The following is a 15888-nucleotide window of genomic DNA, read 5'->3' as shown; positions in this document are numbered from 1 at the left end:
AGATTGTTAAGAGTTAAATATAAAGAATAAAAGTTAAGAAAAATAGAAAGAAAGATAAAGTGTAAGTGGTGCTCCAGAAGGTAAACACGGAAAGGGACGTGTGAGACGCTTCTTACGCGTTACAACTTTTATACCCGGCACTCAGTACTACATCTGCACCTTAGCGGTGTTTTGTCAAATTTTACATATTTTCTTCATCTGTCATCTACATCAACAACACTACTCACGCCAACACGCTCCTTTAGCTCGTCCGCCTTTCCTAGAGCCACACACTGCAGAGTCCCGGCAGAGGCAGAGGAACGCGAGAGGCAGAGGCCGCACACTGCTGAAGCAGAGTGTGAATGAGAGAATGTGAAAAAAAAACAAATATAAGCTGCGGGACGGGGTGAGTTTAGCCACTGCAAATTGATTTCTTCATTGTGGCTATAATAATGATCCAATGAGATCCCAATTTGGTGATCTGTTAGATATGGCCATTCCCTACGGAATGGCGTTTTTAGTTTTCTTTTATCTTCAATTTCAAATATCTTCAATTGTAGATTTGGGAGGTTTTCGCCCTTTTGCGTGGGCGGAAGGGGGCGGGGCTCATTTTTGGAATACACTTGTAACAGTGTGAGCATACAGAAGTATGGATGCAAAATTTGGTGGCTCTAGCTTTTATGGTCTCTTAGATTCAGGCGCTCAACAAGACGGACGAACGGACAGACAGACATGGCTCAATCGACTCGGCTGTTGATGCTGATCAAGAATATATATACTTTATAGGGTCTGAAACGTTTCCTTCTGTGCTTTACATACAACCGTTATTCGCACAAATACAATATACCCTATTTACTCTTCGAGTACCGGGTATAATAAGAAATGGAGAATTTTTTTTCCCCTCAAACAACATTCACGTGTGACGGGCAATATTAATTACATTTAGTATCCAAATCAAAACAGTTCATTTTGAGCACTAGATATGTGTACCTCAAAAATCGAAGTACAGCAACTGATTATATTTATATCCATTACAGTGGAATATTTGCCATCCTCTTTAATTAACTATGTACATACTTATTTGTAGCCTATAAATAATCCTACATTACAACTACAAAGGGCTTTAGGCTGAAACACAAACGATTTTCTTAATTTTCCACAAATTATACAGATTTATTCGAATTTATTGTATCTATTCGTTTAGGATAACTTTTTTAACAAGGTACCAGTAGAAACGTGACATTAGAAAGCAGCATAGAAATGGAAAACGAAGAGCTACATACAGCGAAATCCAACAAGCATAAATAGAGTCCGCGAACTCCCGCGAATGCCATAAATATTATATGATTGCGAGAACAAAAACAAAATCCAATTTCTGTAGCCATTTGAGCTTGTCATTTGTACAGAGCAGCTGAATATTCTTTTGTTCTTTAGGTTTCTTTATTTTGTGTTCCGCTGTGCTCTGCTCGCGGCAACATTCTATCACTCCCCTCCATTGTATGTCCTGCAACCCTCCTGCTCTTTCTCAGAATTTTGGGGGCCCGTGCAGGATTATGCTGCCTGCGAGTCGAGCTGCCTGCTATCCAGATAAACCAGAAAAACATTTAGATACGCTCCATCCAAAAATAAAAGCATTTCTGATGTGTTTTTCTTTTTATTTGTTATAAATATTTCAGTGGCCAGCGTAGACGGCTTTAGAACTCAAACAAAATCTATGAAAATATAGATTGCCAAATGAAAGGAAATTGTGGAAAAATATTACTCGAAAGAGAGTATAGATAACAGAATATAGAAAATATCAAAAGAATTTATTTGGAGTGTTACAAAAAATACATTAAATGGGAACAATTTTGAAAAGAATTTTGGCTGCGCACACTGGTCTAAAATCTTCTCTAAGTGTCCGCATGCAACCAGAAATTACTCTTTGAACATAATCGTATGAAGGTTCACTTATACAGAGAGTTTCGGACACCCTAAAAATATGAGTATTTAATAAAAAAATATTTCCATAAAAGTTCCATAAAATGCACCCAAAATTCTGGAAAATCAATTTTATTACAACCTCTAACCTCCATCAAAAAACCACTTAATCCGCTTCAATCCGTAGTTGATATTCGCTATAATCTCATGCTATCATTTCGTGGCAATTCAATGCCATCAGCAGTCGCCAACGTCCGCTGCTGTCTGAAGCACTTCCTTCCTTTCCCCCAATGCTTCAAGTGACCACCAATTGAGGCTTAGACCAGACAAATCCATCAAGACAAGAGACGCGGGCAAGCCAGCAGATGCTTTCCCGTTTTTACCGCCAACGCAATGGGCATGAAAACGTGTCCTGCCCTGTCCTGCTGGTTAGAACCTGGACGCAAAAAAAAGACAGAAAAAAAGTCAACGTTTGACATTAAACAGCGACAACATTTTCGCTTTGCATGCAAAATGCCAGGACACACACACAAAAAGGGGACAGGGACAGGGGACCCACACAGAGGATGAACGACAGGCGGCGAAGACGGCAGAGGCAGCGGCAGCGACAGCGAAGGCGTCTCATAAAGCAACTGACAACCGCATTGGCGACTCCACCTCGCTTACAGGAAATCCTTGTACCCCTGCCACAATGCTAACGACCCGCGCGCTAAAACGTCAGCCAGCAGCAGGAGCCGCGACTGGAGAGCAGGGCAGCAGAAGGAGCGGCAGTGGCAGCACGGGACAGGAGCACCGCGACGTCAACGATGGCGGAAATAGAGCAAAAGTTTCCTCCCCGCCGAAACAAAAACGTCAAAAACGTTGGCGGTGGCAACAACACAAAAACAAAACAAAAAACGCCATGCCACACAAGCTACTTGAGCTTGAACCGGCGACGCTTTGCCACATCCCATGGCGGCTCCTCCCCCCAATGCCTATATATTTGCTGGTACTTTTTTTTTGCCGCGTCCAGGCATGTGGCTGACGGGTTAAGGCGGGACTCTTGACCACCACACTTGGCCAAGTGGATGATGGCTATGTGATGGCCATGGTCGGTCGTTCGGTCGTCTTTTCTATTGTTTGCTAGGATGATTGTGTGTCCTGCAGAGTCCTCCCCCCCATGCCACTCGTTTCTCCAGTGCAGTGGGACCCATCCTCTTGGATAATGGCAATGATTTTGACGTCTGTTTAGTTGGCCCTTTGGCCTTGCGCTGAACTTTAGCTAGAAGGCTGCGAGGCACTCCAACGCGAAGGATTGCATGCTCTTCATCGCGAATTCTGCTTAGGGACTCCACGCCATGCGAAGGCTGCTTGGAGGGACTCCACTTCATCCTGCAGGTTGCTTGGGACTCCACTCCATGGCGAATGCTGCTCTGCTAGTCCTCTGCACCATTGCGAAATCTGCTGCTTGTTCCTCCAGGCTTTGAGTGGGACTTCACTCCATATCGCGAAGCTCCGTGTCCGCCAGCTAATGGCCATTTCTGTCGGTGTCTATTTGGATCGGGGGCTACCTTCCAGTGGGAATCGAAACTTCCTCTGCGGCGGGATATGCGTCTGTCGTGCGTATGGAAATGGAAACGAATGGAAATGGAATCAAATCGTATCTATGTGGAGGTTTTTGTTATGTCCTTTTCCAACATACATATGTGGAAGGAGCAGGGAACATCTCGTGGACCATTTGCTTGTGCCTTTTTGCCATTGTTTACGCTACACTTCAACGCACTTTCGTCATTGATCCGAAGAGAGACGGAGAGGCATGCAACGAGCATGGGATGCTCTCTCTATGTGCACCCCCCACAGTCGCCTCCTCTACCCTGCAATCAAAAATGGAAAAAAATGCAAAACCCAACAGCGACAGAGCAAAGTTTTATTTTTCCTGCATTTTATTTTTTCATCTTTTATTGAATTTGCTTTTGCTGTCGCTCTCACTCGCTCCTCAGCGCTCTCTGCTATTCACTCCTTTACCCTCTCCCTCTTGACCAGGACACATGGTGGGGTAGTGGAGTGGACCCCTGGCGACCCCTGCCACCGATTTTGTTGCATTATGCTGGGACATACGTTTTGAAATTCCATTCCTGCGTAGGGATTTTTTTTCCATCTACCATTACTCATATGAATGTGTGTGGGGGCGAGGAGGGAGTGGTACTTGTATTCATAGATGAAGCGACGGGAGACTGATGCCAGGGAGGGTTGGGGGCGGTGGCACGTATGTTGCCAGGTTGCCCCAATGGTACTGGTTGCAGGGGAGGGACACGGCGCTAAGCTTTGACTTGGGATTTGCATTTTTTACGCGCCGAACGACCATCCCTCATTCCCCTTCTATAGCATCCCATGTGACGGACAGTGGACGAGGGGAAGCACGTGGTGGAGCCGAGGAATGGGTTTCGTTTCCACTTTTGCTGATGTTGTGATTCTTTTTGCGTACCCTAGACGACGGGGTAGGGAGTATTAGACTAATGGGAAAGATCAACAGAAGAAATGGAAAACGTCAGAAGCGTTTATACAAGTTACCAAAAGAAATTTTGTGTTAGTTTTAATACAGATAATGGTAAGAGAAGATATTTTGTGCCTAAAAGGGAGTTAATCGCTGACATTTAGGGTCTATTAATACAAGAAAAATAATATTAAAGCTATGTACAGGAGTATTTTCAAATATTGTTTAAGTTCCACTCACTTTTTCGACAGTTTTCGACAGTATACAGTATTAAATGTGGTATTAAGTGGTTTTAGTCGATAAGTATTGAAACTAATCTAAGAAAAATTAATAAAAAGAACTAGTTTCCATTGCAATTTGCTGTGAAATCATGCTTCAAGTGCCCATTCTCTCCTTAAATTTATAAACCAAAGCTTTTTCCAATATACTCTTAACCGGCACTTTAAATGAGTATCACCATTGTCTAACCATCCTTGCTCCATGTCCTCTACTGTTGACGTTTTTTGTTATGGGTTATCCTGCTTCCTGCGTCTTTTTTCCATAATTCTTTGGGATGCAAAGTCCCTTTCCCGCACGCTCTTTCGCTCTCTCTGTCCATCTCTCCTTCTCTTGCCTTCATGTCCTGTTTTGGGATAAAAATCCATTTCATCATCAGGGTTTCCGCTCTTCGCTGTCCCCTGGTTCTCTTTCTCCTTGCCCTCCTCCTCTGTGCCGCTGATTCTGCTGCTGCTTTTGTCTGATCGCGTTGAAATTGTAATGAGATTTTCTGTTTTGGGGTACGCTCTTTTTTATATTTTTCCTGTGTGTTGATATATATTTATATTCTATTATTTTTTTCTTGTTTTCTGGAAGGGTTTTCCAGCAATTTTACGGTAATATGCTTTCATATATGTGATGCTAGAGGAGAGGGGACGAGCAGGATGTCTATTTAATTTATGAAATTTATATCTGCGACTCGCATCGTTTGGTCGCTTCATTCTTTTTCCCATACACCCCCGTATTCCCCCCCGTACGACTTGTGGTTGTCAAGCTGTGGAAATGTGGGAAATGCATTCCTCGCTTCTCATTCATCACTCGAAACTAAGTTGGCGTTTCCCTGTCTATCTGTCTGTCTGCCCTTTCCTTATCCTTATTCTCATGTCCCTTTTGCCGTGCGGGTTCTTTAATAGATTATAGACGCATACTTTTCGTGGCACTGTTTGGGATTTGGCTCTGGTTCTCACTTCATAAACGAGTCTTTTGTTGGGGGTTTCGAAGGGACTTGCATATGAGTGAGTGGATTTGGCGGAACTTTATTTGGGAGTTTGGGAGGTATCCTGAGGGTTTTGTCTGCCACAAATGAATGGTTGTTCCTCCTGTTAAGAAGGTTAAGCGCCTGGACAGCGTCTAGGTAATTGCGTTAATTTTGTTTTCAAAGGGGGAATTATAAGTGGTTTGGGTGGCTATTTAATTAGTGGTTTGATGTTGATATTCATTTGAATAAATCAAATGTTTGGGGAGGATATTTTGATATGCAGAGTAGCAAATCGTATAGGCTTTAGCTGAAATTGAAACTTTCTGCTCATTGTTTCATGTTTAGATTTTCTGTCATGTTTCTCAACTGAAAAGACTCTTTTACTGATTAAAGTGCATCTCGGTTTCAACTGCAGTGTCCTATTTAAAATAAGGTGCATTGGCAGCACTGTTGCACCAAATGGCAGCACGCGAGTCCTATCGGTGCTATTTTGCGTGAATTGGCAGCACTAACGCATCCAAAATAAGCGCTGCCACCTCTCAAACGTCATCTCTAATCTTTTCTTATAGGAATTAATAAAATTGTTAGTTATTTTAAAATTTCTTGTATAGTTTTGAGACCTGCCACTCTCCTCTTTCCGTTGAATTTCAGCAAATAAATATTAATCCTATCTGTACTATACAAACTCTATAACAATTTAATCCATTTTTGTATGACGCTTTTTACTCGTATCATAACTTTATTTCGCTTAATTAATATTCCAATTGAACCGAAACTCAACAACCAACAACAGGGTTGATTTCAAAAATAAATAAAAGCTTTGCTGAAAAAGAAAAAACCAACTATATTTCTATCTACATACAGATACATTTTTCTGAGCGCAAATGAAGTGCCGCATCTACCTGACTTTTCTATCTCTCAGTAGAGTCCCAAAACTCCACAAAACCCCCTCTTATACATAGGTATATAGAGGAGGGAATACGTGTATACATATTCGCGTTGATTTCTCCCATTGGGTGTGTCCATATTTTTGCAAACGTCGAACAAAAATTATTTATAAAATACACCAAAAAATATCCAATTGTGTACATACCATGCCAATATACTTACACACATAAAACCTTTGCACTCGCTCTCTCTATCCATCTATCTCTTTCTTTCGTTAACAATGAGGGTACAGTGAAACTCCACATAAATTTACGTGCCAATAAAATAAACAAGCACCGAGTTTTTGGTGATTTTTGCGAGTGGAAATAACAGCGCGAGAAAATGGGGAAAATTGGTATGGGTAAAGGGAATACAACACACGAGGCTTTTTGCCATTTATACAATATACACACACAAAGAGACAGGAAACAAACATACACACACACACACACAGAGAGAAAGAGATGGAACTCCTCCTGTTCTCTGCTGTTTCTCCATGCATGCATAAATCGCAAATTTTTAACGTTGATTGTAGTACGGGAATAAAAATAACCGTGTGGTGGACACAGGAAAGAGCGGAGAGAGAGTGGGTTAAGGGGAGTGAAAGAGCGTACCAGCACACACACAAACATTGTCACAACAAATGCCATCCGCGAATTTTATATAAATTTTAAATACAATTTGGTATTGAGCCTCCCCTTCGAAAAACATCAGCAGCACAGGGCTCCCCCTGTCCGCTGTATATCTCGGTAAAGGAATTGGAAACCGGCAGCATATCGCGGGGTATGAAGTTGGCAGCCGGCAGTATTTGGCAGGGAACGAGTTAGACAGTCCTCTATTCATGATAGCTGCTTGTGCGGACGGAGAGTATTGTTGGAAAACGTAGAAATAGGTCTGGGGGAAGTGCACAAACTGTCGCGTAATTGGAAATTGTGTATTGGTTTGAGAGCGAAAGAGAGCTATACGAATTACATATGTACATACATATGTATGTACATATATGTTTTATTTGCGGAATATACATATGTTCATATGTTCCTATAAGGTAGACAAGGAGTTGGTAAATCTGATAAAACAACTAAGAGACTAAATAAGAGATTATAGCTATTTAGATTTTAATATATTTAGTTTGTTGTCAATTGATTTAAAGTATTTTTATTTGGATTTATAATCGATTTTGAGAATTACGGCACTTTAATTTGTATATTTTGAATTTAAATGTTCGAAATGATGTTTGATGTTCATAAGATTTATTTACCGCCACAAATAAGAAATATTGTGGGATGCAAATTTGAAAATCCCATTGGTCTATTATCTACCAGTTCTACCAGTTCATAGCCATATATTATCCAACGTTTACTTCCGATAAACCGTCTTCAAAGTGTATTTTTTTTAGTGAAAGTCCCTGAATTTGTAGCTGAATTTCGTATTTCGAAATTTTTAATTTATAGTCTTGGTAAATAAATAAAATTGTTGTATTTTATTTTTATTATTTAATTTTGTTTGTATTTTTTAATATCTTTTGTGTAATTTGCTAATTTAAAAATATTGTTCGTATTACGTTGAATATTTAATATTTTTGGTAGTGTTAATTTAGTAATATTTAGTAAGCTTTAAGCCTTATCTCAGAAGACTTATTTTAAAGCCACATTATTCCCTGCCATTCTCACATTTAAGAGAATTAGTAAGAAATCCGTTATAAAAGAAAAACCACTTTTAACCAGATTAAGGCCACCCTCTCTGCACCCTCGTTTCACTCTCTTTTGTCTGTTTGTACCTTGGAAGCTCGAACTAAACTTGATTTAGTGATTAATTAGTGCCAGAAGAGTCTCAATTTTCGTACGTATGGAGGCATTTCTATGGGAATTCTCAATCACATATTGTCCCAATTCCATGGGACGCTGCCTTTTAAAGCCCCCATAGACCAAGCAGCAAGGCAGGACCTTTGCTGGGTCCTGGATCCCTATGCAACAATAACTAGCCCCAGCGCGAGGACACAGAATATGGGCAGTGAAGAACAGAGAGAGAGAGAGAGAGAGAGAGAGAGAGGGAGAAAGGATGAGGCAGAGAACGGGTCAGCATCATCATCAATATGCAAAGGCCTCTCTACCAGAGAGATGCGAAAAAAGAGAAAAAATCATGCAAGAAAGGGACATAGAGGGTGTTTGAGAAAGATAGACAGAGAGAGAGAGAGGGAAATGGAGAATTGTAGCGCTGCCACTGAATGCGTCTCCCATCTCTACCTTGTGCCCTCTTGTCTCCTGTGTGTGTGTGCGGCAGCCGGACCACGTACCATGCTGTCCAATTATGCCTCACACATGGAAATGCAACGTGCAGCAGCCTCCATCCCTTCCTCCACTTTGCCACCCAATCATTCGACGCGCTTGTTGTGCCCGCGAGGCTTTTGGCCAGAAGCGGCAAAGCGACACGACACGAAACCAGGCCCAGGGAACGGCCCAGGCCGACCGACCAAACGACCAACGAACAAACGACACATGCCCGGTGGAAAACGGCAGGATGTGTGGCAGGGAGCGATCCCCTGTTTTCATGGGGGTCGCGGGACTCAACTCTGTTTCAATTTGCACCCACACATACACAGACGCAGCAATCACTCAGCCGACCGAGCCACTCGCTGCCCCAAGCTCTCCCACTTTTCTCTGCACCAAAAACTCCCAAAAACTCCCACTTTTCACCCGCCTCTGCCACCGCCACCTAGTTTGAACTGCCTCAGCCTCCCACTTTTCACTGCCTCTACCTCCTCCCACCTTTCCCTCGCTCTCTCCACTCTCCACTCTCCACTTTTTTTTGCTTTTCGCGAAACGCAGAATTTTGGGCGCTGGCTCTGGCTGGATTGGGGGCTACGTGTATAAGTGGCAGCGAAGGGAAAGAGACAGCCAGCATGTTGGTGGCTCTGTCATTTGACGAGACTTCTTTTGTTGTTGTTGTTTCCGTATGTTTATGTGCCCTGTGAAACCAAGTGGGTTATATTAACTGGAAGAGAGCTTTGTAATGTTGAAAATTCAGATTTGTAAGACAAAAGGTGATCCATGAAAATTACACAAAAACACAAAAAAAATCTTGAAGATATTTGGATGAATCTGAAGCACAGACTTTTGACACTAATGTGTTTTTTTTGTACTATAATTATCAAGCATTTTATAGTCTATTGAGAAACTCATCCACAGTCTGAAGCTGTAGAAAGCCATACAAAAGTTCATCAGAATTGGTTAAACAAGTTAATAATTCCACATATAACCATGTTTTTTCAAAGTGTATCCTAAAATTCGACTATCCAAACTCATGCCCTCATGTTGCTGATGTTGTTGTTGCTGTTGTTTTCATTTCTGTTTTTGCCCTGTTATTTTTGTTGTTTTACTTTTCCTCTCTCGCTCTGACTCTGCTGCATGTGCGTTTTTGTTGAAACAATCGATTTATTTTCGGTTTCATTTCTGATTGGCAATATTTCATTCCAATGTCGTTGCTGCATGCCTTTTTTTGCTTTTGTTTTTGGCTCGTGTCCGAATGGGTAGGGCATGGGCCACGTAACAGAGAAGGGTGGAGAGACTCTCTCTATATATGATTTCGGCGTCTGTTTGTTTGTTTGTGTGCATTGGATATTTGCATTTTTTAAATAATAAAGGACAGCAGGCAGGCAGCAGCAGCCGCCCGAGTATGAGACGGAATATGGAATACATACATACATATGTGCTCGTTCAGGCGTGTGTGGGAGGTTCTGAGTGGATTGGGCGTTAGATGGATTGCTAGATATAACAGCGAAATAGAATATTCCAATACACATGGGAAAAGCCAGCCTATAGACCTGATGCAAATGTCGAAATGTCCAGCGACACTATAGGCAAAAAATAAAGGTTGCCATTTGGAAGCCATAGATGAGAGGGGGGAGAAAAAATGCACAACTAAAATGCAGGCTTTAGGTATTAGATACATATGTGCAGACATAAAGCTGAAGTAGCGCTATGATAGCACTAATCCTTGAAGTTTTTCTGAAGTCTTTTGCTGTTTAAAGAAATCCTTTACAGGCATTTTTACAAGCAGTGGCAAGAGGTTTGTATCTTTGCTATAATTGTAACAAGAGACTGCAGAAAACGAGTTATTTTAGTGCATTTCTCATAGCTCTAGTGTCGAAATATCTATATTCTGCCTTCCAAGATAATTAAAGTATTTAAAACTATCTAATGACTATCTATTATAAGACATGGATAACGCTCATACATTATTAGACAAGCGGCCAAAAACAAAAAAATCAATCCCTGCCTCGGTCGCTTAAATATGAGAGCGTATAAATCTAAAATTAGAATTCGCTTGCAAGTGTGAGTATGGACAAGCTAATCAGACGATTTTCAAGACAAATATATTTTGGATTTGACAAAATACATTCTTCATACCCCAAATGTACTTCCCTCTCTTTAAAATAAATGCTCTCATGTCCGTTTTTTATTAGATTTGTTTATGAAATTATCACCAAACAGAAAGAACGGTAGAAAAAATTCTTTAGGTTTTTTTTCTGTCGCTGTGGGCTGTGCCCTTCGTTTGCTCTTTTCGTTTGTATACAACACGACCCTGGGTCTAGATGTTTTTGCAATGGAAATTGCTTTTCCAACAGCGACATTTGTCCATTGACGCCTACGAAAATGGGTTGCGCACCCAGGAAAAAGAGGGAGAGGTAGAATGTAGGTGGAAGTTGTACTGCCAATGAGTGGGCGTGCGACACTGTGACACTTTGTTGCCTGTTTATGGGGGACGGAGAAAAAAAGAATTCGAATTAATATCCAACACTGACCTGACCACGCGTTGTATAAGCAACGTATGAATGCTGCTGCTGGTACTATTCGCCCACCTTTCACCCACTTTCGCTTCTTTAAAGGTACTTTTCCAGGCAAACAAAAAAAATGCCTCTGTTTGACTTGTGTCTGTCTGTGGGTCCTGCTATCATTCCTGTGTTCTCGCGGTGGATTCTGGCCATCATTCCTCTATTCAACGACAATTTCGCTTTGTACTGATTTTTTCTAAGAGTACTCCTAAAAATTTTACTTGTGCCTCTCTGCGTTTTTGCTCTCTACATCTTGTCCTCTTCCTTGTTATTCTGTTGCTTGAATTTTTTTTGCAGCATAAAATAGGGATGGGGTGACGCAGAGAGCGAGGGTGTAATGGCATTGCTTTCATTTAATTGGAGGAAATTCGTGAAATGGACAAAAGAAACTCAGAAGTCATGCATAAGAGTAGTGTTTGAACTTCAGTAGTTCTAGAAGGAACTCTGAAGCAGAGTTGGGTAGAAACGTTTGTAAAGTCTTCAAATAATCGAAAAAGATTTTAATAAGGTAAATAATTGTTTCTTCTAGATAATTGTCTTTCTTTAATAAAATCATCCAAATCTTTCAAGGATGGTTCCGAAGAAAAGATAAAAGATGAAGTAATGAAGAAAGTTTAATGTCTTCATCCCAATTGTCACTTTGCGAACATTTCCAGGATCATTTAGGATCATTTCTTTAAATTAGTTTTAAATTTCTGTAATTTATTTAAAAGTTTCCAATTTTTTTTAGATTTTACATATGTATGTTTCGGTCTGATTTGCTTAAATTTAAGTAATTTTTTTAATTTTCTAGACATTTTGTTAGTGTTTTGTTTATACATTTTACATACATATTTTATATTCATAGTTTCCAAATATCTTTCTTTCACTCTAACCCTCCAACTGTCTATTCCTGTGACTATGAATCCCAAGCCAAGCGCCGCTGCAACAATCCAATTAGTCTGCCCCCAAAAAACCCTTCTCAAAGAAACTCCACCCCCAATCGATTACCACCCGTCGCTGGCAATTTTTGCTATTTTATATTTAATTTATTTTTTATTTTTTGGTAAGCCAATTATTTAAATAAATAATTGCTTTGCTGAAACGTTCTGTTTGGAATTTCCACTAGAGTGCGGGGAAAATGGGGGAAAATGCAGGAAATGGGGGTAAAAATAAATAAAGCAATGAAATTGAAAATCGCCAAAATGCCAATTGAGGCGGCAAATGGTGATGTTTGTTCGCTGTTCACTGCAGTATAAAATATGCAATTATTTATGGGGGAGTGACTGTGTATAAGGTACATTATGTACTATAGCTATCTGCTGGTGCCTGGCCATGCTATATACATTTATGGGGTAGTAGGGGTACAATGGGTAGAAGTGTTTGTCGCATTTGCATTGCGCGAACCGCAAAAGTTTCATTTCCGTTTGTGTTGAAAATCCCCTCCAGAACTCATTCTCATTCCCATTTCTAAACATGAAAACCAATCCGATTCGCACTCGTGTACCCATTCCCTAACCCGCGGAGTTCCAACAAAATCGCTAGCAACAACAACAACAATAAAAACATATAAAATGACATAAACAGCGTCAAATGTCAACCATTTTTGTCAGCATGCAACCTTTTTTTGGCGTGGGGTTTTTGTGGTGTCGAAACCATCGACAAAAAGGTGTTGTTCTGGCATGCCAATTCGCTTTTGAAATGGGAGAAGGTTTGACAAGGATTCAGTCCCTACAATCGGAAAAATATTTCAGAAAAATGCCAAAAAAATCAGCAATTTTAAAAACGAAAAAGAAAAAAAATTATATTACGATATATTATATATTCCATTTGTTGGTACCGCCTTGGCACTACGCTTCGAAGTCATTTTAAAGGCTTTGAAATCTGAATATCGGTTCAGAACATGTTCCAAAAAGATCAGCTACATACATACATATGTATATCATTATCGCTTCTAAACTTAAGATATTTCTTCACAAAATTTTAGACAATTCTAAAGAAATTGAAAGAAAACCAGAAATGCTCTTAAAATTACATTTCAGATAAGGAAACATTGAAATTCTTGACGCTGCTTTACATTAACAGATGTAATTCCAATTTTTTTCACCGGCTTTTGATTTCTGCACCAAGAAATGCCATAAATATTTTATTGGTGTTAATTCTTAAATTTACCTAAAAGTACTCCTTTCCCTAACACTATTTTTTCTACAATAAAAAATGTCTTCCGTTAAAAACCCTCTTCGAAATCGCACCCCAGAAGACCCTCACATTTCTGCTGCTCGTTTTTGTCTGTGGTTTCATTTTATTAGCGAGTGGCGCTGGCAGGGCCCAGAAATACCCAAAAATATCCACTGAAAATACCAACCAGCGTCTAAAGCTCCAACGAACGCTCTATCTGGCCATAAACTCTAATCAATATTTCGTTTATTGGCAATGCAAAGACAGCATGCGGCATGCTGCAACAACAGCAACTGCAACAAAGACAGCGACACGTACCACGAAACGTTGCATACATTTTTGATGTCCACACGGTCTCCTCTTTTTTCTCTGTTGGAATGAGTCAAATTTTTGCCATACCACTCGTACGTACAACTAGCTTCGTGAGCGGAGTGACGCTAGATGGGGGGAAGGGCCTCTGAGGAGTGTGTGTGAAGCGATGTATGCTGCGGGTTCTGGTGTGTGCGCCAGTCCGAGGGCGCGTATTTCATCAGGAAGCCGCCAAACATTGTCGTTGGCCCCGACAAAAACTCCTTCACGGCCTGGTCATATTTCGAACCAACTCTCTCTTGACTCCCCCCAAAATGTGCTCCCCCTTGTTATTTGCAGTTGGCACTGTAGTGGCTGTCCAGCCCCTACATATCCACCCCATATTGTCGCTGGTTCGCTGGTTTAACGTTAATTTGCACAATTTTTGAGTTATGTCAATCGATTTCTAATGGGCGTCGTCCGCGTTCGCATCCACAGACATCGGGGGAGTGGCTGGGGGGTCGGAGTGGCGGAGTGGCTGCAGAATGCCGAATGGGTGCAGCCCTCTTTGTGGGTGGCATCAGCCCTCAATTTGTAGTTTTATAATTGAAACAAGTGATTCGTACGGTGTGCGTAGTCTCTCTCACTCTCCCTGTCTCTACCTCTCTTTCTGCCTCTATGTGAGAGGCTGCGTGACGCATCAAAATGGTTTAAACTTTTTCCCAGTGGTTTGGTATCTCGTATCTGTCAAAATGACTTGGCTCTCAGGTGCACTATGGTCCAGATGACCACTTTTCTTGGCCAAATTGAATAACTCGCGAACGGAACAAGATTTTTTGATTTAGTCTTTTGATATAAGTTAAGAATAGGAAGAAGAAGGTTTTTTGAAAAAAAGGGCGTGGCAGCTCCTTTTTTTAAGGGAAAATCGGTTTTTAATTTTTTTTCTCAAAATGTTAAAAGCAAAAAAAGGATGGGAATATGTTTAGCATATCAAGATTCTATAAAAAAAAGTCGTAGCACGAATTAAAACAACTTAAAAATCTAAGATAATCGTATTTTTTCTGCCACAGAGCATGCTCTTCAGCAGATTCCTTTCAAAAACAATATTACACTGGCTACACTCTAGCCCTCCAAAATAGCTAGTGATTAGTACTGTGGCTTAAATGCAATGCAAAATGGTACCCTACATCACAATTTTCTTCTTCATTGTGTTCCAAACGGCAAAAAACATTGAAAATTTTCATTTGAGGTTATGATCTATAAATGCAAATTGTTAGAGTTGTGGTCAAATGTGGCATTTGTGACTATATACATTTTAACAATCATTTATTGGTCTACGACACACAATAGGTTTCAAGGTGGGACTAGGTGGCACTCTATTAAAAAAACTTTCTCAAAAATTAGTCTTTACTACGAACTGACACGTATTGAAGGCCTCACTTTGACATACAATTACGAAGACATCGCCAACCACTAGATACCGTTCGCATTACAGAACACGTAGTAAAAACCCTACTGAATAAAATGCATCCAAAAAATTGGATCAGTTAATCGTATTTTTCAATTTATGAGACATTTAAAACAGCAATAAAATTGGTACTTTTTCAATGCACGTTCTTTTCAATAGTGACCGCTGGGTTTCACAGCTGATTTTGCGAAGGTGGCGCCATCTATGCAAATTTTTGGTACGCAACATTGATGGTCACTCTTTTTCTAATGCAGAGCCCCAAAAACCACGTCTTGGTTTTAAAAATTTTAAAAATTGCCTTTTGGCCAAGAAAAGTGGTCATCTGGACCATAGTGAGGTGTATTGAGGGGTCAGTGTGGGTGTGTGTGTGTGCGTGTGCGTGTGCTCGGGAAATGTTGTGGGGCTTTGTGGGCTAAAATGTTGGTACTTAGTTTAAAGACAGCTAATGTACAGCTAGAGAGTTGGCGAGGCTGTAAGGTTAGGTATTTACAGGAAGAAAGACATTTGGATACTTGCAGACTTAGAATTTCGAATAAATATTAAATGAATAGTTCTGGAATGTTATTTAAAATTAGCTGCTGCAAAACAATCCATCCGTGGAAAACCCTCGG

The 15888-nt window shown here is 40.6% G+C and overlaps 1 protein-coding gene and 1 long non-coding RNA gene across 2 annotated transcripts in view; one reads left to right on the top strand and one right to left on the bottom strand.

Moving 5' to 3' along the window:
- The window catches only part of LOC117902149 (neuroguidin), a 59117-nt gene that overhangs the window by 37129 nt on the left and 6100 nt on the right, over positions 1–15888 (top strand). The window lies entirely within an intron of this gene.
- On the bottom strand, positions 136–15416 carry LOC117902152. The gene is made up of 3 exons (XR_004649365.1): positions 15266–15416; positions 13516–13524; positions 136–153 (listed from the first exon to the last, which is right to left on the bottom strand). It is a non-coding gene; the product is annotated as an uncharacterized LOC117902152 (long non-coding RNA).

This window comes from Drosophila subobscura, chromosome U, assembly GCF_008121235.1.
Source record: "Drosophila subobscura isolate 14011-0131.10 chromosome U, UCBerk_Dsub_1.0, whole genome shotgun sequence".
Taxonomy (NCBI): domain Eukaryota; kingdom Metazoa; phylum Arthropoda; class Insecta; order Diptera; family Drosophilidae; genus Drosophila; species Drosophila subobscura.
Note: the sequence above shows the minus strand (reverse complement) of the source record. Positions and strands in the feature narration are given on the sequence as shown.